Raw genomic sequence first — 23922 nt, forward strand, 5'->3', positions numbered from 1 at the left:
ATCTATGTTCTGCATGGCCAGGAAGAAAATCCGACGTAGTTTTAGATACTTGGCGAAGCAATGATTCTTTTTGTCCTCACATATGAACCCTGAAAGGCCAGCCCTAAAATGGAAAAAGACCACATAGAGATAGATGTGTGAGATAGTGTCTCTCTTTCAGGAGTCAAATCTGAGGCCAGTACTTCTGAGTCTTTGCTGATCTAATCTCCTTAACTCCTTTGAATTCATTTCTCTTATTTGGAAAAAACAAGTACAAATGTCTAAGAATGGAATGCTCATTCCACTCAAGTCACAAACTTGTTGAGGTGATCAAATTGTCACAATGACAGAAAGGCTTTGAAGCCTATTTGAAACCTATGGGAAACCAAATAGCTGTCTAAGGGACTAGCGACAATGTACGGCTTCTTAAAGACCATGTTTTTACTTAATGCTCAATTAGAATAGGCTAGAGCTTTGTTGGACATCACGTTTGGTTGGACACACACAAAGAGAGAATGACTTCTTGTATGATGGGTTTTTTTTTTTTTTCAGTGCCCTAAGATAAGTGCAGGCGTCTCTGAGGGAAGGGAAAGAATAAATGGAGCATAAAGGCAGAGTTAGTCTTGTTAGCACAGATCACTAGTATTTTAAATTTGCAAAGAGCTTAAAATCATTTATGTTAATTTTATTCCCATGCCGTTGGTGGGTGTGCACTGCTCACCTCATTTAATAGATCAGTAACCCAAAGACAGTAATAGCAAGTGGCTTACATTTGGTTTTGCAGTGAATAATCACAAAGCTGGGGAAAGAACTCTTGGGTCAGGCTGTGGTTATAACCCCTGGGGCCCAGAGGCATCTGAGAAGGTGGACCCAATATTCTCTCTCAATCACTTGGAGTGGTTTTGACAGTGTAAGCCATTCTAGCCTCTGAACAGATACTAATAGAAACAGATCTATTTCTTTTCCTTTTGGGGGTTGCTTTCCTCCATCCCTTTATTCATATTGTCTAAACATAGAGCCTGGCTTTTTTATGCAACTGTACTCATGACATCAGATGATTAATTATTTAAGTCATAAAATAACTACAGATTGAGAAATAACTGGAGGCAAGATGAACAGAAGTCAGCTGATAGATTGTCACTTCATAGAGAGCGAGGAAATAGCACAGTGTTTCTAAGAATGCAGAATGTATGGGTAACATTGGTTCCCAAAACATGTTCCATGGGATACAGATCTAGACATGAGTGATGTGTGTTAATAAAACAAAGTATAGAACTAAAACAGCAACAACAAAAAGATGATGAATTTCTAGTCAAGTAGTTATGACATTTATAACAGGTCTTCTAGAAGCGTTTAAAATAATTCCTTGAGTTGGCATTGTGGCTCATCAGGTTAAGGACTTGACATAGTCTCTGTGAGGATGCAGGTTCAATCTCTGGCCTGGTGTTAATCAGTGGGTTAAGGATCTGGCATTGCTGCAAGCTGTGGCATAGGTCACGGATATGGCTTGGATCCAGTGATGGATCCAGTGATGGCTGTGGCATAGGCCAAAGTTGCATCTCCAACTTGACCCATAACTTAGGAACTTCCATATGCTGCAGGTGCGTCATAAAGAATAAAAACTAAACTATATAAAAATAAAACTAAATATAATTCCTGAGATAGCTGTGAGTAGAGAATGTATTATGCAGCATTTCCTAAGCTTATCTGGAAATAGAAATTTTTCTTTTCTAATGAGCATGAAATAGGACTATATTTCATAGATCAGTTGGGATGTATTAGGAAATAAATTTCCCTGTCTTGATTTACTTATTTATTTTGTTGCTAGCTTTGATCTTAGATTTTGCCCACAAAGTTGGATTTCAAGCTTGCCCTTAGAGAAGCCATCTGCTGCCGTGTTAATCTGTACAGCACTCTCCCTTGTCTCAACTCTAAGTCCACATTTTCAGAGGAGTGTGTGGTGTCTGTTCATGCTTTCCTGCTGTCTGCTTATTTACACCTATTTTTAACCTTGTTTTTATTTTTCTTTTGGTGATGACTTCTGTGACTTACATGGTAAGTGGTGGACAAAAGGCAGTTATCTCAGCCAGGGATGTTGATGCACTTGTGATAAGCCCATGTCCTGCAGAAGTTCACATGTACTTGGGAATAGAATGCGCATCCCTCGTTGCTGATATTTTAAGGTCACCAGTCTTCTAGTTGGGACACAAGAAGAGAGGCAGGGCACCCAAACGAGCAAGGGGACTTGCACTCAGGGACTCAGAGAAGGCTTCTTAAAAGAAGCTCTGCCACAAATTACTTCAGAAAAGAGCAAAGTGGAGTTTGGGCAGGTGAATGGCAGGAGGGAGAGAATGGCAAACGTTATTTCCATTCATCTTTGGGGGAAGAGAATGGAAGTTCCACTGATGCACTAGAGCCTTGGCACTCAACGCACGATCAGTGGATTCTTGGGGCCCAGAAATGTGGGTGGAAGATAATTACGATGCCAGAGTGGCTTGTAGAGTTGGCTATGCCCTGCCATCACTTACCAAGCCTTGTGAAACAGGGAGTCTGGGTAGGGTGAGTTCCAAAGTGATGGGACTCTTCTGAGCCCTACAATTATAATTTTGCTAGTTTGAACTGAGAGTTTCTAATAATTTTCTCAAAGTATTTTTAAAAATTCTCTCAAAAGATTTCAATATACCTGGAAGAAAGTCAAACTTAGGTGAAGAGATGCTCTTGTTTGTAAACACCAACTCATTCTTTAATTCTGCTTTCCTTAAAGCCCTTGTGTAGAGGAGGCGGACTTTACTTTCCAAATGTGAATAGAAAAGGATATAGAGAGAAAGTCTCCTTGACACACTGCCCACACTGGGGAATGGGAGCAGTGAGCATCAGCTAAGGACCATGCGGCTGTAAGGAAATGAGTGAACACAGCCAGTCTAGGCAGCCCAACCTTGAAAAAGCCTGCTTACAAGTGTGGTCTCTTCCCGGGGCCTGGGAGCTTAGCTGGTAAACAGATTCCTACACTGGGGAACCCCCCCTGCCCCCCAAAACAACCTTTTCCTAAATTAAAAGAGTAACTCCTTGTGCTGAAACTGTTTGTATAAATGATTTGGTTTGCTCTTGGGAGCCTAGGATTTGGGTGTGTGCTAGGTAAAAGGAGCCTCTGTGACCAGGATTTGATAGACACTTGGGATATTGACTCTCCAGTGTGCATTCCTGATAGATAACACTTCCCACATGAGGCTACAGCTCATTGCTGGGAGATTAAGGCCTGTGTGACTGTCCTGGGAGAGGGAAGCTAATGTCTGGGTTCGTCCAGACTTTACCCTGTGTATTACTTCCCCCCCCTTTTCTTTTGCATTTTCTTAATATCCTCTCACTTGTAATAAATTTTGGCCATAAGTTCAACTATAGAAGAATCCTATAAGTACTTCTTACAAAGGCCTGGATCCGGCAGTGGTCTGAGAGATCTCCAACACAAGGCCTCTCTCCAAAGGTCTTAGGACAAAGCTATTCATTTTCTTTTCCTAAGATCATTTTGCTCCTCTGTGTGTACATCTTAGTTTCACTACTTTGAAAGAAATACTAGACCTGCAAAAAATTAGCATCCTATTTCGACCTTTTTTTTTCAAATCTCTAGACTCATCTGTTTTTGTCTCCAATTTCTCCACCTCCACTGTAGCATAGATTTGTCTTTCATGATGATCTACAGTAGGAGTGACAGAAGTTATAAAATCCCATGAAAATACATACAGACACACAGGGAGAGAAGAAAAATAGAAAGCGATTCTCATATTCTTATAGTATTTTCAACTCAGTTGGGAGCAAAACGTGGTAAAATCTCCCAAGGATACTTACTGTCCTGAGAGATGAGGCCAGATTGGTTGATTAGAGAGGTTTGAATCTCAGGGTGCTGGAAATAAACTTCTAAACCTTTACCTTTTTCATTGAGTTTGAATGTGAATTATGAACATTTGAAACTGACTCAAGGGTCAGGAAAGCCAGCATAAAATGAGATGCTTGTGGCATTCTCAAACACACAAAAAGGATATGCACATTTGTAACGTTCTGACAAACCTAGAATTTTGTTCCTGGAGAGTTTCATGAGATCCAGCTGTGCAGAACAGGTGCCATGATGTGGGCAGTCTCAGACCAAAGTTTGTCTCCCTTCCCCTCTAAATTTTCAGCTCCCCATTGTGGTCTGTGATATCATCATTGTGTTGGAGAAAATGAAGTGAAGCTAGTATCTGTCATTGTGTGACCGAGGAAAAGGATGCTCATACATACAGGGAAGTTTTGGAAGTAAGAGATTAGGAGCAGGCATCTTCCTGAAAGCAGTGCCTTGATGGGAGGAGGTTTCGCTGCCTCTTTGTCCTCATCCAGGAACATGTAGAGCCTTCACACTCCATCTCAGTGTGGTGGTTGTCATCTAGGGTCAGTGAGCCCAGTATAGGACCACGATACTTGGAGCAGGCTCTGCCCCCAAGATAACAAATTGTTCTTGCAACCATTTGCTATCACTGAGTGAGGTCTGCTGTCCTATGCAATTCCATCTAGTTACAAAAAATAAAATCACTTTGGCTGTATTAAAGAAATGAGATTATTTGCCCCAAAAGTGTTCCTCTGTGATCTGTTTAAAAATCTTATCAACAGTCTGACAGTCTCCAAAATGATATTTCTGGGTGCACCATTGAACCAACAATAGGAATAATTATTTTTTTCCTTTTATTAGCTCTTTTAACGAGCAGCTTTCTCCAGAAACCAAAGGAGTATATTAAACTCAGTACTGCCCTGGAATTTTAAAAAGCTAAATATGATTTCATTTATACTAAAAGTCTTTAATTTTCACTGGTGATAAAAACAGAACCAGTGGATTTCTGTACCCAAAAAAAAAAAGTTTTCTTTCCAACCATTGTAACTCCCACTCAGGATTTAATGGCTTTGAACTCTACTAGGTAATCCAGAATATTATATCTGCTTTGTGTGATTTCTTTTAAGATTTAAATTTTTGTGTGTTTAAAAATATTTCGTGTCTGATTATTTGCATAAAATATGGAGTATGACGATATGTTTTGCTGCAATATATTTTCTAACATTTCAACAGTTTATTTAGCTTATCTTTAATGCCTCATTACAAATCTCATCAAGACAATTTATTGAGTGTCTTGATGGCTCTATTTTTGTAAATATGATGGATTGCAAAAACGTGTATATTGCAGTTATTTCCAGTCTTATTTAATATGTTACCTTCCAAATTTTCATTCTTGTGGTAACCTAGATGTATAGGAACCCTCCATCCTATGCAGATACTGAAACTAAAGGATACTGATGAGAAGACCAGGGTAGATCTTTGTCACCTTTCTCACCTCTTTCTCATTCCTCTGGTTTGATAGCACATTGCTTGGTAGAGAATATTTTTAAGGGTACCATGTGTTTGACCATATTAGCTAAAGGAGTGAGTGTGCTGAACAAAATAACTCCTGGAAACAGCAATCTTTTTTTCTTTTTTTTTTGACAAATGCTGCATGGGAAAAATAAAGAAATAGAAGTCCTGAATAAATCCAATTGGCATTGACTATGGGAGTGCTGGTTCTGGAGAGAGATGACATTTACGATACCTTTCCTAAACATTATGAAAACCTTTAAGCTTCAAATTCAAAGTATAAACTTCGAGCAATGCCCCACTTCCTTAATAATATATTAAATGTCAGATAAATCATCCTGATCGTAAAACTTTGGAAAATGCTATCGTAATTATCAAATAGTCAAGTAATCTTAACAAGGACAAAAAAAAAAAAAAGAATGGAAAAGAGGGTAAAGGCAAGGAAGTGAACAGACTGCTGAGGGATAAGGTAAGGGTAGAAGTTGATTGCTAAGAATTCCACATATTTCTATGTCTAAGCCTTTGTGCAGAAGGCCGAACATCTTGAAATTAGAGCGTGACCAGTTGGAATAAATACATTGAAATAATCACTCATTCAAAATAACACCTTGTGAAAAGGCATATAAGCATCAGCTGCAGTGCTATCAGTACCTCTGTCTTTGTGGAGCTTAGGAAATCACTTTAACACATCCTGATGGTGAAGATCATGTCTAAATAGTCATCAAACTTTTGAAAAACCTTTAATTCTCCAAGTTTTATGAGAGGTGTTATGGAAACAAGAATATGTAAATTCAAATCCCTGTCCCTAAATATTCAGAGGTTAGTTAGGAATTGGCGGTTAACTAGGAGCTGCAGTCCAGCCTGACATTGTATGAGATGGTTAAAGAAGTTAAGAAGAGAGTTGACTAAACTAGCGAGAAACATTTCAGGTCGGTCGTTGGTCTCCTTTGAGATGGGGATGACTCATTGTGAAGAGCCTGTAATCCATGCTGTAGGTTAAGAATATCATCCGAAGAGCAATGGAGTGTGCTAAAGAAAAAAAACCGTATTTGGGACACATGTTAACGATGGTTATTCAAGAAACACTGCTACAAGGCAGTCATTGCAGTGGGGGAGGAAGGATTGGGTTCAAGTCTGAATACAATAAGAACAAGGAGAGGAGCTTTGAGGCTCAGCAGATTAAGGATCTGGTGGTGTCACCGATGTGCGCAGGTTGGGGTCACTGCTATGGCGTGGATTTGATCCCTTGCCTGGGAATTTCTGCATGCTGTGAACATAGCCAAAAATTTAAAAAAGAGCAGGTGGAGATTTATAGCCAAGTAGCTAGTCAGGAGATTGTTGTCCAGTAAAGAGCAGATTAGAACACAAATCATTTCAGGAGATGGAATATAGGAAGAAAACATATGATTATAGAAACATTAAGGAGGTTGAATGAATATATTCTCAGCATCTCCCACAATGCCTGGCATGTAAGAGGTAGGTGTTCCAAAAATAGTTATTAAATGAAGGGACAAATATGTGATGTATGTCTGTGTTAATATGGTGATTGTCATTCCTACCTGGCCATCCCCAAATCCCCAGTCTTGATAACATATTACTCTATGTCACATGGCATCACAATCACATACCTTCCCAGCTCTGATTGGAACGTTAATCATCTCATTCCCAGTCATGACTGGTGAATGGAAATTTTTCTTATGGTACATCCCAAGCCTTTGATCACAACACATACTTTGTATTTAATCCCTGGGGTCAAAAGACAGTATTTTCCATTTAAAATAATGTGATAGACCAGGGAATGTGTTTACACTGACAATCATTCAAAACTTTTAGTCTAATCTCTGAGTCAAGGGTCTAGTAAACATGAGCTATTAAAAAAAAAAAAAAACTCTGGCTCTGTCATTTACTAGATATAGCTAAAATCTGTGGATTGCTAAAATCTTTCTGTGCCTCAATTCTATCATCTATAAAACAGACATAAATATATGTACTTTGCAGGATTTGGGGGGAAATCAAATGAGTGTTTATTCATAAAGTGTTTAGCAAGTACGTCAAAAGGAGTAAGTGTTCAAATATCAAAATTTTATTTCATTCAGAGTTACCAACTAGTAATAACGGCAACGTGATCAGTGGGATCATCTCCTTTTAGTTATTAAATACATTTCTAAAGTGAAACCAGGTAAATCGCTAACTGTGCCCCCTGTCCCCCACATAACAGGAAAATGTAACAGTAAAACATTCTTTGGGGGAACAGCAAACTTCAGAAGTCTCAGTAATTACGACTCCATTCACTCCTGATGCTTCCTTAGAAAGACAGACCTTTTCAGAACCAGTGAAATATTACGGTCCAAGTGTAAACTTCCATTCATGCAGGATGCATCCAGCAAACACCACATTCTTCATCCTTGCATTCAATCACCAGTGATCATTTAAGAGCATCTTTTAGGCATTAGACACTTAGCTATGTACCCATTTGTATAGGTTATTGAGACACATGTGCTGCTTTTGATTCACAATCTTAATAAGAGGCACTGGAACATGAACAGATCATTACAAAGAAATTAGAAGTTTGTACAAGAAATTGTAAAAGCAACAAAGGACTCTCTGATGTACTCTGACAATGGCGTCATGAAAATTTTAAACCATGAGTTATCCTTAAGGATCTAGCTCTCTGAGGAAGAGTAGGAAGTATGAGTGGCTGAGAACAGAATAAGAGCAGACTTTGATGTCCTTTTTAATTTCTTTAAAGTTTGTCTTTCCTGCATGCTATCCTCTCCTTACCTCCATGGTTACATGGTTACAGAACCCTTTAGTTTGTCACTTCCAATCTATCACTGCCCTTACACAGAAGAGGCATGAAGGATCCAGGTCCCTCCCCTAGCGTTTTGCATCTGTACCATCCACCTGCTGCCTTGTGTCTGGAGCATCCTTTCTGTACACATGGCCTGATTTACCCATGCTGTCCAAACTCCTTTGATCTAACCCTTAAAGATAAATTCATGACTCATTCCTCAGTCAAATTTTTGTGTGTATTACTTGAGTAGATGAGCATAGCTTCTTGCAGAGAGGGCAGGTAACAGATGGAAAGTGGGAATAATTTTTGTCCTGCATTTTGCAATGTGAGGAATAAGGAGAGATACTTTTAACATTCACAAGACAAGCTGAACATTCAAAAAATATGAAGCTGTACTATTTGTACTTGGGCCCAGCATGTAGATTCCACAGATTGAATTAAGGGGAAGGGAAGCTATGTCATGGGGTAAAAGATGTCATTTCTCATTTTCTTAGGACATAGTTTTCTCAGTGTAGTACCATGGATAGGGTTGAGGTGAACAATGATGCTGTAAGAAATGGTGTATAATCTTTTGAACTAAATATATTCAGAACTTGGCATATACAAAGAGGAAATTAGAAGAGTACAGAGGAGTTGAAAGCTAGGACCACGGTCCGTTTTTGATCTGCCAGCTGTATGGCTTTTTAGTATAAGCTTCCTTAGGTTGTGACTGACTTTTTTGCAGCCACGTTGTCCAGTGAAAGGTTAAGACTTTGAGGCCAAGAGACAAGTTTAGTTCATGTTTGTATCTGATTTCTCTCTCGCACTCACCCCTCTGCTATTATCACAATGCAGTCAGATTTATCATTTATCCTTTGTGAAAGCAGAAAATATTTAGCTTGAAGAGGATTGTATCTGAGATTGTGATCCCTAGATGGGTGGGATATGGAGGTGAAGTGCCGAGACCAGCTCAGCAGGATGGGGCTGAAGAATGGGTGCTGTGTAACTTAAGGAAAAAAGTTAACATAAAACAAGACACAGAGACAGTAAAGGTGGGACCCGGGGGACTCAAGGTCTCAGGGACCAAGAGCCCTGCCTCAAGAAACCACACCGCTTTTATTGTGCTCTTTAGATGAGATCAAGTGAGGAGGGGCTATGGGTAGAGGATATAGGGTTTGTTTACTATAAGTTCTTTTACTATTTTAGAAGCCACTTAGCTGGTAAAAGGTTAAGCTTTTACTCTGACCTTTAGGCATATAACAAGTCTTTGTTCTTAAGCTTAAGTCATTTACCAGCACTGTGACTGTTTTTCAAGCAGGAAGATGGGATAAAGTAAAGAAGGACAAGATGGAGTTTTCAGCAAAGAGGCTAAGAAAGTATTGTAGAAACATTTCTCGGACAGTGAAGGAGATCGGGAGAAGATTGAAGGAGAAAGTAATAGGAAGGGGGCAGTGAGCAGAGGGTAGCTAAGAGTGGTGACAGCGGCTCAGGCAGACTGGAGCCTGGGAGCCCTATTGGAGGTGGTAGCTGGTCAAGAGGGTGGTGCACAGTATCATAGGGAGTGGAGCCCCCTCCTGGGTTGACAGTCCAGGTTGGAAGAATGTGATGCTTACCAGAGAGACCTAAGCGAAGGTCAAAGGCAGGATCCAGGGACCATTTCCTGGAAGGATTGGTAAGAGCCAAACCAGTGTCTATAGCTAGAATGGTGGAGGTAAAAAGACTCAAGCTGGAGAAAACTAATTGCTGAAGGTAGAAATAAAAGAGATGAGGAGACCTAGGCCCATGAGAAATAGTGCAAGTTCTTCCTGAGGCTAGAGTCCAATTCCAAAGCCAAATGTATGCCAGGCTGGGTTGGTGTTAGGCTGCCCAACTCCTTGGTGGGAAACTCATCAGTTCTCTCTACCATGCCACAGGGTTCTTAGGTCTAGGAGAGTGTTGAGGATGTTTGTGGGAGCCAAGGGTGCCAGTATGTGATGCAAGAGCTGAGAGAAAAATATTAGATGGTTCCCTCTAATTAAGATTCTGATACACATCTGGTAAGAATGATGGTAATGACCTTGGTTCTCTGACATCTGACTCAGTCTACTCAGGGGGCCCATGCAGGGCAGCTAAGCATGTGGCAATTTTGTACTTTAGCCATAATGAAGATCATGGCAGAATGAATTCCAGACACAACCAGAGACAGAAAGGCTAAGAGCCCTGAGGCATTTTGCCACAGAAGACTCATTCTGCGCTTCGGCAGTTGGTCTCTGTGTGAAATGAAAGCCAATTCCACTTGGCCAGCTTTCTATAGACTTCAGCATCCTATTTAATTTTCTACCATTCAGCTTGTTTTCTTCCTTTCTCCTTACATTATTTCCATTTTAAAATTAAAATTAGTTTCCTGATTAAAGTTAGTCTTGGACTAAATCCTAGAATTTTTAGCACTTCATACTCAGAGGTGTGTTGGCTCTAGTGCAGGTGTTTTTCTGAGTCCCTGATTGTGTTGATTGGAATTTTTGGAAAAGCTTCCCAGGCTTCTTGAGAAAAGTTTAATTGGCTAATACATTTGAGAGCTCTATTAATGGATATTGCATTGGGGGCTGCATTTTCTGCTGTTTTCTTTAATTTGTGACTTAACAGCCATAACCAAGGGGCTTTCCTGTCCTTTTGACTCTCTGCTACTTTATACTCTTTTCTTATATTAAATCCAGCAAAGAACAGGACTGGAGGGACCTATCCTTCCTTATAAACTCCACAAAGAAGAGCAATGATCTACTATCAAAACTCTCAAAATATCTGCTTGCCCCGAATCCGCCTCCCAGATCTTTTACCCCAAGAGAACAGCTGTGAGATCTAGTCATGCCTCTATTTTCAATAAAACATGGACTATTAAGCAATATTTCCTCAAGAACATGGAAATACATGCTCCCTGGGGACCTTTTCAATTCTACATATGGAGGATAAGAGGAATGGAAGGAACAGGATTCATCCAGTTAAGATGCTTCTAGAAGATGATAGAGGTATCTGTAAAGCAAATGCTAGTTCAGATTTTATTTTAATTTCTATATTTTGAGTGTTTATGGCAACTTCTGTGCTACATTCCTTATAGATAGCATCTGATTTAGTCTTTGCACTATCCCTATGAAGTTGATATTTGTATCCTCAGGTTTGACATAGGGAAATGGAAAGAATGAATGATGGTCCAAGTTCATTACACCATAACAAAACCAAATATCAAGCTAGGTCTACCTCTTTTGTGCCTCTTGACTACTGTGACCTACGTCCAACTGGCCGAGGTTTTAAACGGCTTTTTGCTTCCCACTGTGCCTAAAGATAGAAACACTATGTCATTACAAAGGCAATATCTAGAGATTGCCAAGATGGACCAGGAGAAAGGAAAGCAGTAAAGAAATATAAGAAGGTAGAAAAAAATTTTTTTGATCTGGTTGGAAGCTATCATTCTCAAGGAGAAACCCAAGAAAGGCATTGTTATCAAGTCTAGTCATGTGGTGGTAGAATTTTTTATTTACAACAGTGAGATGGCGGGGGATGTAGAGCTGTTTGAATGAAGCTACAGAAGGCATCTTAGGTTTGGCCATTAGTGTGCTATGATAAACTCTTTATCAACAATTTAAGGCACAGAGAGCATGGTCCAATCTCATGAAAAGAGGATGATGAGAAGGTTAAACTATCTAAACAATGCTGAGATTTACCAAGATTGTAGGCACAGAGAGAACCTCAATTACTGGACATGAAAGCAAGCTTTCCAACATCGTCAATCATGAGTATAAAGGTATGATCAGGGCTCCTCTAAACTCACTGTTGGTATTGCACTATCACAAACCCTTGCTCTCATCATCTCGTGGGCTGAAGCTGATGTACTATTTGCTTTACCCAGTCTGGTTTAGGAGTCCTGTGTGTTTTGTTAGTTTGTGTCTCTCAATGAATTGGTCAGTTTCATCCATGTTATCAAATTTATGGGCAAAGAATTGTTCATAATGTTTATTTTCATTTTAATGTTCATGGGATCAGTACTGATGACCCTTATTTTATTTCTGATATTGATAATTTGTATTTTTTTTATCAGCATTCTACTTTGATAGAAGCCAGGGCATTTCTATAGCCATTTGATGGGTCAAGGTCAGCATATGTTAAAAGCACTGTGCTTTCATTCTCTGTCATTCAGTTGATGGCATTGAGTAGAACTAATTGGAAGGATGAAGAAAAAGAAGTGGAATCTAACCAGAGGTAGAGTGATGGCACAGAACAAGGAAATATGAGGTCTATAAATCAGAGGTGGGTGGCATCAGAGTTCTAATGGGAAATTTTGCCCACAGTCTCATAACGCATGCATCAAGCTGGGCTAGAGATGGTACAGAGTGCAACTGAATGACTCTAAGAGGTCCCAGCTTTTCTTCCTCAAGGTCACAGAATAAGTCATTTTTTTCTGTATAGAGCTCTGTCTTTGGGAAAGCACTTGGGGACAGGTATTGAAAAAAATCCAGCAAAGGTTTTTTTATACTGAATACCACAGAAGAAGAATAACTTATTCTAAAACTTTATTTGATCTTCACAAAGGCCTATGGGTTTGTGAAATATTTGGTAATAGAATTGTAGAATTGGAAGGGACCTTTGCTACAATATCCTTTTAATTTGCAGATGAATTGGCTGAGATCTAGAAGGGTTAAGTGAAACACCTAGTAAGAGGATGAGCTTGGTTTAAAATTTAGGTCTCCAAACCCCAGTTCCAGTGTTCTGTCCACAACAAATACAGTTCTTCCTCAAATTTGCATTCTTGAGCACATGTTTTTGCTTCCATCAAATACACATACATGAATTCTTGCTGAACCATCCAATTATCTAATCTACTCCCTTTACTTGGGATAAAGGCCTGCTGGCAGAGGCTATAAAAGACTGTTCAATGTTCATGTCAGTCATCCTGCAGAAACTCCAGGTGCCTCAGACCTCCAAGTGACAATCTCTAACACGGCACCTTTCAAAGCCACCAGAGAAATGATGCGTTAAGGATGCAAACCTGAGTGACAACCTGAAATTAAGGTTAACATTCAGTGACTATATATATTACAATAACTCAGGACTTGAAAAGTATATATTTGTCTTCTGTGTCTGTCACATTAATAACCAATTTTGTCTGAAGGACTCCCATTTACCTTTTTACCAAATACTCAGTGAAATGAATTCTTTAATTTTTGTGATGTATCTTTAATCTTATTATTATGTCTAACCCATATTAAAATTACAATGTCTTACGACTGATGAGTGGTTTAAGAAATGGATTCAAATTTTAATTTTATACACACACACACACACACACATATATATATATCCCCATACATAAATGCATGTATGTGTGTATAAATATATAATTATATATATTTATAACTGTTTATTTTGAGAAAATTTTATTGAGCATCTTCTATGTGCTAGGCATAGCTATGTGCCTGTAGCTTTCAATAGGACCAACAAGTTCCCTGTTTCAAGAAGTTATATTCTAAACAGAGGGAGACAGAAAGTGACCCCTCCAAAAAAGGCAGTTTGACATAACAATACATGTTTTGGAGAAAATTGAAAGCTTATCTGGAAGTTTGGAAGTTTAGATGTATAAGCAAGCATCTTCTAGTAAGTCATACCTAAATATGTATTTTTCAGCTCATTATTGATCTGGTAAAAAAAAAAAATAAAGAAATGGAGTATAAGAAATCCAAAAGCCAAAGGGAAAAAACAATAACTGATATTGCTCTGGGCAATTCAGTTCATTCTTGATGACCTAAATCATGGAAAATTTGAATGACTATATGAATCTAGATGTATTAAAGGTATATAATTTTTGTGGCAAAATAGAAAGCATAAATGTACCCTGTAGTGGGAGATATGTGGACTTATACCCCTTTGGCACATTGTTTCTGAGTAATATTATTTAAAAAAAAATAAATATAATGAGAATTTTAAACCACAGATCTTCTCTTTGGAGCTTGAGGCTTAGAATTCATACTTTCTGTGCCTCCAACCCACTTCCCAAAATAAATGTGGTTTAAAATGGTTCTAAATGTAGTCATCCAGGTATTACCCAGAAGCAAATGATTCTCATCTCTGGATTAACATATATTAAACCTAGATCTCATCTCAACAAACTCTCACAAAGAGACTTTCAGGAGACATGTGTTCACAGTAAGAAGTTATTCGGCAACTCATGATACTAACCATCCTGAGCAAGCGATAACTCTTTACACAGTCAGGACTCCAAAGACTCCCAATCAGTAGATTATCATTAGCTCTGAAATTTTTAAAGAGCTAGAGAGACACTTGAAATATTATAAATGGGTAGATAATATTTAAATCAACATGGATATATTTGCAAAAGAATCAGTTACAATCAGAAAGCACAGTGATTGAAATTAAAGTTCTTTCAGTGGTTTAAAATTTTAAATTCAGCTCTTATTAATAAAATTTATAATCTTTACAAAAATTAAAATTCAATGGACAGAATAAACCTTCCATTAGACACAGCTGAAGAAGGAATTAGCAAACTGGATTATGGATCTGACAATATAGAATGACAGTAAAATGAAGCACAGATTGATAAGGAGACAGAACATTTGAAAGAAAAATTAAAAGACAAAAGATGTAGAAGTTTAAGTGAACAATTTCTAATTATATTGTAATGGTTGGGGTACAAGCCAAGCTGCTATGCTCAAGAGACTGTAAAACACAGTGGCTTAAGTAAAATAGAGTTTATGTCTCCTCCCATAAAGTTCTGGATAGAAGCGGTTTAGAAGTTGAAGGAAGTCTGCTATTTTCAATATGTTTTCCAAGATTATTTAATTATTCACTGTATCTTACCAAGAGGAATGTATAGGAGTAAGATATTTCAAGGTAAGCATATTGTCTTCAGGAAAGTAACTTGAAGTTTTCCTCTAGCACTTCCCTCTCATAGTAATGGCCAGAACTCAGGGACATGGACTCAGCTGCATTTATAATACCAGCATTAGCACATCAAACTGCCTTCATGCTTTCTGTCTCTGTCTTTTCTGCTACCAACTGTAGAAACTCTCTGCTTTTAAAACACCTTCAGATAATCTCTGTATGTTAAATTCAGCTCTGCTATACAGCATAAAATAATGATGGAAATACCATCTCATCATAGTTACAAGTTCAGGGGATTCAGCAGGGAACAATTTTTAGAATGTTTGCCCGCCACATAATATAAGCAAGAAAATAAGAAGGAAATAATTTTTAAAAATAATATTAGAGTAAATTAATGAAAGAATAAAACAAAGATGTAATGGAAAGAGGATCAAAAAAGACAAAGTGTCTTCTTTGAATAGACAAAGTGGACAATTCAATTTTCTGGATAAAGTGGAGATAAAAACCTAAATAAACAATATTAAGTGTGAAAAATGGCCATAAGCATAGATGTGGCACAGATTAAAGTAGTAATATGTTAGTAAATCCAAAGAATATCTGCAGGGAATGAATTTCTAGAAAAATATAAGTAGCAAAAATAAATTTAAGAAGAAATAGAAAATATCAATTGTCTTGAAATCATTAAATAAAATTATATTAAATCTTCCCCCAAAGAAAACTTTAATAGTTTTAGAGGGTAACTATACCAAATATTTATGAAACACATAATTCCAATATCACACAAGCTTTTTTCAGAAAATAAAAGTTGAAATAATTCTCCCTGATTCATATAATAGTTTACCATAACTTTAACATGAAAACCTACCATAAAGCAGCATAAGATAGGAACCCATCAGATAATCTTATTGATTAATTATAGGTGCTAAAGATGCATCATCTTTAAACAACACATAAAAAGAATGTGTATAATCAGAAAATACATTATTACCATATTGGGCTTATTCCAGGAATTCATCTTTTTTTAACATTGGAGAACCTTATATTTCAGCATATTTACTGATTAAGGGGAAAAATAATATGCAACTCTCATTCATTTCCTAATTTCTTAAACCACCTATAAATACTAGGTATTATTATAAGTGCTAGGGAAACAGCAGTGAGTAAAATAAATACAAATCCCTGCTCCAGTCTCACCAAAGAAAGAGTTGTTTAGAAGGGGAAAACCAGTGTTGTGCTGGTAAATTTTTAACAACCAGAAACACACACACCCCTCTGATTTCTAGCATATCCTGACTTCTGTGATGAAATACCCTTACCATGGCCAATTTCAAGCTACCAGATGACAGAGAGTTGGCAAGAAATGTGTTCAATCAGCTCTCTTGAGCTGGTATGAGCCAGCTTCGGTGTACTACTGGGAAGACAGACAATGACTGTAATAATTCAGTAAGTTAGAGATTACACTGGAAGATGAGAAGTGTTGTGAAGGATAATGAACAGGGTAAAAGGATTATAGGTGCTAAGAGGAAGGGTTCACTTTAATTTTCAATTTTCAAAATTGTGTTAGGGCTCATGAACAAGGTGACCTTTAAGTAAAAACTTGTCAGAGGTGAGGGAGCCTGTTGTGTGATTTACTAGAGAACAGAAGTGCTCAGGTGGGAGTGTGCCTGGCTTTTCCAAGGAAGTGGGCTGGAGTAGAGTGAGGAGAGGGGAGAGTAGCAGAGATGAAGTCAGAGGACAGCGAGCGAGCAGGGGTCAGATCAGATCGTGGGAGGCTTGGATGGCCGCGGTAAGGGATTTGACTTTTGCTATATAAAATGGGACATCATTGGAGGATTTTGAAAAGTAAGTGACATGACCAGATTTAATGTTAAAAAGATTTCTGAGTCACTGTGTTGATAACAGATCATGGGAGAGCATGGGGTGAAGAGAGGGAGGGGTTAATGTGATAATTCAGGCAAGAGGTGGGGACAACTCAGATCAGGGTGACAACTGTGAAGATGGAAAGGATTGGTCAGATTCAGGATATATTTGAAGACAGAGCTAGTGGTCTCCCTTGGTGGCTTGCATGTAACACATAAAGGAAAGAGTAAAGGTTACTCTGGGTGGCCATTGATGTGGTCCAACTTTAAGAGGTTGGACCTCTCATTCAGGAATGAGAGAAATAATTACCAAAAAAGATGGGTTCAGGAACAGCCACTGATATAGGACAAGGACCAGCGGAGTCTGGTATTCTGGAGGTCAAGTGAGAATATTTCAGAGAGAGGATGATCAGTCTTCCTAAAGCCAATTTTAGTCAAATGTATCAAGATACAGGCCATTGCTGATCCTTACAAGAGCAGTTTCAGAATGATGGAATTGAATGCCTGAATACAATGAGCTTGAGAGAGAATATATGTGAGGTATTGAAGAAGTGAGGCCAATCAGCTCTTTCAAAGAGTGTTACTATAAAGGGGAGCAGAGAACTGGGTATAGCTAGAGAGACATAAGTAAAATCTGTATTGTTTCTTGTAAAGAAGAAGAAATTATGCTCATGTGCTGTGAGGACAGCTCTTTAGAGGAGGAAACATTGATGAATTAAGGGAAAGAGAAAGGGGGATTGCTGGTGCAAGACCCTTAGGGAAAGGAATGTGATTGAGGCTGTGTACAAATACGGAACACATAAATTCTCAATTCTCGTGTAATAAACACAGGTGAACATTGTCATCTCTTACCAAATGCAGGTATGGAGGGTAGACTTGATAGCAGGAATCTGTGGCAATTGAATTCTGATTATTTCAGTTTTCTCTGTAAAGTAGGACATAAGATGTTTAAGCTGGATACACAACGGGATAGGCAAATGGAACAGAGTAGGATTCCCAGAAACATTTACACAATTGTTGACTCTTGACATGGGAAAGTTAGCATTGGAAATCCTTGCTTGCTGCGTTGTGGTGAGGTCGGCTCTGTATTAAAGTGCGCAGAGAGAAATGGTTTTGCATATGTAGAAAATTTTTAAAAAAGTCATCTCTTTCACATCACAGCATCACACACAAATGAATGCCAATTGAATGAAAGACTAAAGTGTGGGGGGGGGGAGCTTGAAAGCTTATAGGAGAAAATACCTTTATGACTTTGTGTATGGAATGAGTTTTTAAAGCATGATACAAAGTAGGAAACCATAGAGAAAAATATTAATACGTTTCACAGAGATTAAAGATACAAGCCACACACTGTAGGAAATATCTTCAGTGAATGAAGGATTAGTGTCAAACAATAACATATCAATTAATAAGAAAAACAAGCCTCTCATTATAAAATAACTACCAGGGAAAGAAACCCCAAAGGGCATTCAAACCTGTAAAAAGATGGTCAATTTTATTAGTAATCTGGAAAATATAATTTAAAATCACATCAAGATACCCTTTCAGATATACCAGATTTAAAACTTTAAATAAATGTCGGTAGACTGAGACCACTGGGAGCTCTCTTACATTGCTAACAGGAGAGTAAATTGGTACACTTTGGAGGGTGCTTTTCTTTTCATCTAAATTTGTATAGGTGCATACTGTCCATTCCAACCATTTCTCATGATACATGCCATAGAGAATATCATCTTTCCAGATGATGCAATATATATCTTTGTTGCACGTAGTTATATGAATATTGATAAATATATATTTATGAGACTTTATAGCATAGTATTTTCAAAATTGCAAAAAATATTAGAAACGTCCATCAGCAGTAGAATGGACAAATAATTTGTCATATGTAATTACAGATATGTACAGGTGAATGTTGAGTAAAAAATTTTAAAATAGCTAATTACATAAACATTTAAAAATAATGAATTACATATTACATTAATTGCATATAGTATAAATACATTTACATAATGTTAAAATTGAAATGACTGTAAAAGTAATATATTTTACGGATTTTTTTGTGTGTGCTAAAACTATATAAAACAATGCAAATTTAGGATAGTGGTTAAATCTGGAACAGAAAGAGGTATGGTTAAGGAGATTCTTCTAAAGTACTGTTACTTTTCTGTCCTTTAACCTTGTCAATGAATTTCTGTTCATTTATTATGATTACTATTATTATTATTATTATTATTTTGCTTTTTAGGGCCACACATGTGACATATGAAATTCCCTGGCCTAGGGGTCGAATTGGAGCTGCAGCTGCTGGCCTACACCACAACCATAGCCACATGGGATCCGAGCTGTGTCTGCAGCCCATACCACAGCTCATGGCAACGCTGGATCCTTAAGCCACTGAAAGAGGCCAGGGATAGATCCCGTATCCTCGTGGATACTAGTGGGGTTCGTCATTGCTGAGCCACAACAGGAACTCCTCATGACTATTTTTAACTCTAAACCCACATACTAACTGTATGCTTTTGAATCCTGGCATCATTACTCACTCTTCAATTGTGGAATCGAAGGTTTTTCTTCCCTCTGATCATCTCGATTTCCCATTTGTTTCACTTTCAAAGTGAATAGCTAAAACTGCATGTATTCTTTCAAAATCTATAGGCACCAGGACTACAGATTTCACAAATCAAAAAGAAGCAACAGCCAATATCAACATAAAGGAAGGATGCTAGTGTATTATGAAAACCTTTCCTCTTAGGCTGCCAGTGTGAAGAACTATAATCTGTTATCCCTTAAGGACTTGTGAATTTGGTTAAGGGATCGATATGTAGGCGAATAGGTGAAATTGTGACTTGGAAGAAGTGGATCCACAGCCATCAAGGAAGCTAGAGGCCTCTCATCTCCAGAAGTGGCCATGCATCTTCTGATCACTCCCAGGGGAAAAATATTAGATGAATATTAGAACAGGCTTGAAGGCGAGCAAGCAGCAGATGTTAAAAGACATGTTTGGGGAGGGCCATCAGCTCTTGTACTGGTGATAGACGTGTCAGCTGACTTCATATAATGGGCCACAGCCCAAGGGCTTTCTGGATCTGTTTTTATGTTTGTTTTGTTCATTTGCTTATTGTTTGTTTTTATTTTCAATACTAATTATAATAAAGCTAATTTTTTACTTCCCCAGAAATCTTTGTATATCTTGTTCTTCTTTTCTGAGGTGAATATCCCCCAAATTATAGAGTCATAATTTTTTTATAAAACCTGGGAATAATTAGGGGTTCCTGTTGTGGCTCAGTGGCAATGAACCCAACTAGTATCCATGAGGACTCGGGTTCTATCCCTGGCTCTGCTCGGTGGGTTAAGGATCTGGCATTGCCATGAGCTGCGGCATAGGTCATAGACAGACACAGCTCAGATCTGGCGAGGTTGTGGCTGTGGTGTGAACTGGCAGTTGCAGCTCCAATTCGACCCCTTACGTGGGAACTTCCATGCCCTGGTGCAGCCCTAAAAAGTAAAAAACAAAACAAAACAAACTGGGAATAATTAAATCTAGGTAGAAAACTATGCCACACCCCTGGTGTTTATTCTTATCAAGTGAATTATAGTTATATGATGTTCTCTGATAACCTGAAATAGCTTGTGTACGGTTCTTCCCTCATCCCAGACATTCACATCTCCCCTCATCAGGTGCTTAATTCAGTGTCAAGAAAGAGCTTCTCTATTGGAAAAAAATGAAACTTTCCCTTTATTGTGTGGTACAGCAGAACAGAAATATGACTTCCAGGTTGGAGATCCAATGATAAGCCCACTTCTTATTAAATTTAGGAACAAATCATTCCTCTTGTCAAGCTTCTAAAACATGCATAATTGAACCACATTGGAAACTAGGAGTATAGTGGTTCTTGAAACTGGTTTCCAGACTGTGGTCGATAGGCAAGATGAGACATGACCTGGGTGATGCTGTAAGATACCAAAATCCCCAAAAAGTGATCTTGAAACTCACAGTCTAAAGAAGCAGCTGACAATTGAGAATTAGTGGACATAGCCTAGGTATTGGGAGGCATGCTTATAGGAGAATTTAGAGCCACATGTAACTCCTTCTACCAAATGATATGCTTTTTGCCCAGGAATGTTTGAAGTGTGACATCTACTTGAGTTGTAAAGCGTTTTTGCTTACAGGATTTTAAAGACATCAAATGGATGCTGAAAGTAAACAAGCAGAGTTGGATTAGATTATATTTTATAGTCCTTCTCTCTCAGTCATTCTGTGATCCACAAATGACTTTTACTAAAAACCTAAGAGCACCTGGACAAGCACATTGCAAGTCCTGATTGTTATACACACACACACACACACACACACACACACACACACACAATTCTAGATGAGATCATGAAAGGAGAAATAAATTTTGTTGGGAAAATTCAATCTTCCCTACTGCGCATTAAAAAAAGCCTTATTAATGATGCTTTCAAAATCCTACTTAGACCATCACTCTCCAGATTAGGAGGCAGAAATACAATTGTTTTACCTCTTATGTACATATCCCTGAGACAATTTATTTTCTTTAAAATGCTGGGTTTTTTTCCTGTATAGAGAATGCTATTTCTCCTTCGTAAGGGTTTTATATAAATTAATTATTGCATATATAACGTCTGTTGCGGTTCCTGGCAATTTATAAATGTTCTTTAAAAGGTATTTTATCATCATGATGATTCTTAATCCCAGTTATAGCCATTTCATAAATCTATCAGTTAACTATCAAACATTTGTTGATCCTTTAGTACAGCCCTGCATCCTGGGGATGGCAGGAAAAATTTGTAGTAAGTTCTGTGCCTCAGTTAGCTTGGTATTTAACTAGAGTGGCAAATCACATAGACATGTATAAGCTGAGCTACAGCAATAGGAACCAGAGTAATAGCACAGAAAGTTAAATTCAATCTATTTCAGTCATCGTGGGCAATAGGCATGGAGATGTCCCTAAAGACTAGATCTCAGATGAGGTGGGTCCTGAGGTCTTGAGTTAACTGGCAGGTGAGACTGTTTGTTAAGGGGCATTAGTGTATGTTGGTGGAAACAGTGTGGGGACCCATGCAGTGCCACCCTTTGTCACTGGTTTTCTGTGTTCATTAATTTGGCCGACACCCTGCTTTAAAACTAATGTGATTTCCCTAGTGGAAAGGAAGTTCACAGCAGAGGCTCCCAGATAAAGTTGTGTCTCTGTGTAATTTCATCTACAGCTGAAGAAAGTCAAGCTCATAGAAGGTTGGATTACAGGATCTGTGTGGCAAATAAGAAACGTGTTTCGAGAGGTCCGGAGAAAGCTCTCCCAGAGCAGAGACCGGGCTGGAAGTGAGAGAGAGCCTAGAGGATGCACACATGCACCCTCACAAAGCATATCCTGCAGCAAAGCTAACGACTTCGTTTCGTGGAATGTATCTAGCCTGAGGAGCATTGAACTCTGTCTTCAGTAGGGGATCATATTTCAGCACCCAGGGGGCTTCAAGCTAATGTGTGTGGAAAAGCCTCAGGAGTCAGACCATGTTATTTGGTCAGTGACAAGCCAGTGACACCTGTGTGCTGGCCAGGACGTGTGAATCTGAAGATGGACAGTGTTTCTGTCTAGACCACATCTACCCTCCTGACCTGAAAAGCTGGAGGCTACACCCTGATGGCTTAGGAGGATGATCATATACATACATATTTTGTTCCAGGGCTTTTTTAGTAGCTTTGTCTTACCTGAAAGAGAGAAGAGAGGTTTTCCTGCATGCAGAGGATGGGAGAGTGGGAGGGAACATGAAGGAGGAGGAGGAGAGCGGTGGGAGAGAATGCATTTATTCCAAAAACAATTTACTCAGTCATTTTCAGTTGTCTTCTTGTTATTACTGAGGCAGAGAAAGAAATAATGATGCTCGAAGAGAACTCTTTTTCTTTCTTTCCCTCAGCCAAGCCTCCTGCTGACAGGCTCTGCCCAGGAGCCATTTTTCTCTGGCAAGGGTCTGTGAGAGTTTAGGTGGATGAGCACAGGGATGAGTGGCTAAGCAGTACTGTAGCCAGAGCCCCGCCCCCCTCCCCACCTTGCCTAAGTCCCTCTTCCCTAAGCATCTGGTGATGTCCTCAGAGAGGAGGGCAAGGATAGGGTGCCCCATCAGACTGTGAGCCAGGTTCCACAGGAGCTGGGCTCCACAGCCACCATCTCACAGAGCTTTGTGGGGGCATCACCACTTTAGCACTGTCTTCACTCAAGCCCTGCCTTCTGATGATTCCAAGTGCTATAGAGACATATTTAAAATAAACATCCTGTTTTCACTCATAAATTTACACCCAAAACATGCTACCCCTGTTTTGTAGCATGTGGTAGGCGAGCATTGAGCTGTTTATTGTTTGTGTGTTTTAGAAAAGCAGATGTGGAAGTTCCCATGTGGCTCAGTGGGTTAAGAATCTAGTGTTATCACTACTGTGGCTCAGGTCACTGCTGTACTGTGAGTTCAGTCCTTGGCCCAGCAACTTTGGCATGCTGCAGGTGTGGGCCAAAAAAAAAAAAAAAAAAAGCACATATGGAGTAAGAATATGATGAGATGGTGAGGGGAGGGTCAAGGGTCTAAGGCATTGGGCCTCTGGATCAGCTTCTCTAGTCCACCCGTCATTGGCTGAGCAAGGATCTATTGTAATGCCCGTATGTTCTATCCCTGGTTGGTGGCATGGCTTCTCAAAGGCCCCACTCTTCAAGCTATGAAGAACTACCCCACCACGTCCTCCACTCTGATTACCTCTTGAGTTCTTAGTCAAAAGATTCTCTTTCTCATTGAATTTTTGATAATCCAGAAACTTATGCCTTTATTGCATTCACTTATGGGTGAGATTATAAAAGGAACTTGTATCTTATCTCATTTTTCAGTCATGTTGGAAGATAGGGCGGGAATATTGTTTTCCAGAGTAGTGTGAAAGACCACGTGATAAAAGGAAAGGGTATATGTGTGAAAGCCATTAGCAAATTCTGGGTGACATTAATTTTTGAAACTAATGCTCTTTAAATCATGCTTCATAGCGTTTTCACAGAAAGTGTAGGGTGGGGCCGTGA

General features: G+C 38.8%; 1 protein-coding gene across 1 annotated transcript in view; it reads left to right on the forward strand.

Moving 5' to 3' along the window:
- LOC102165540 (uncharacterized) overlaps positions 1-23922 on the forward strand; it is a 1338477-nt gene that overhangs the window by 760336 nt on the left and 554219 nt on the right. The gene's annotated exons all lie outside the window — the stretch shown is intronic.

The sequence above is a fragment of the Sus scrofa genome, chromosome 3, assembly GCF_054392235.1.
Source record: "Sus scrofa isolate SSC_HxYL_T2T_F1_AM1 chromosome 3, Sscrofa_HxYL_maternal_Yorkshire_Landrace_v2.0, whole genome shotgun sequence".
In the NCBI taxonomy this organism is placed as follows: Eukaryota; Metazoa; Chordata; class Mammalia; order Artiodactyla; family Suidae; genus Sus; species Sus scrofa.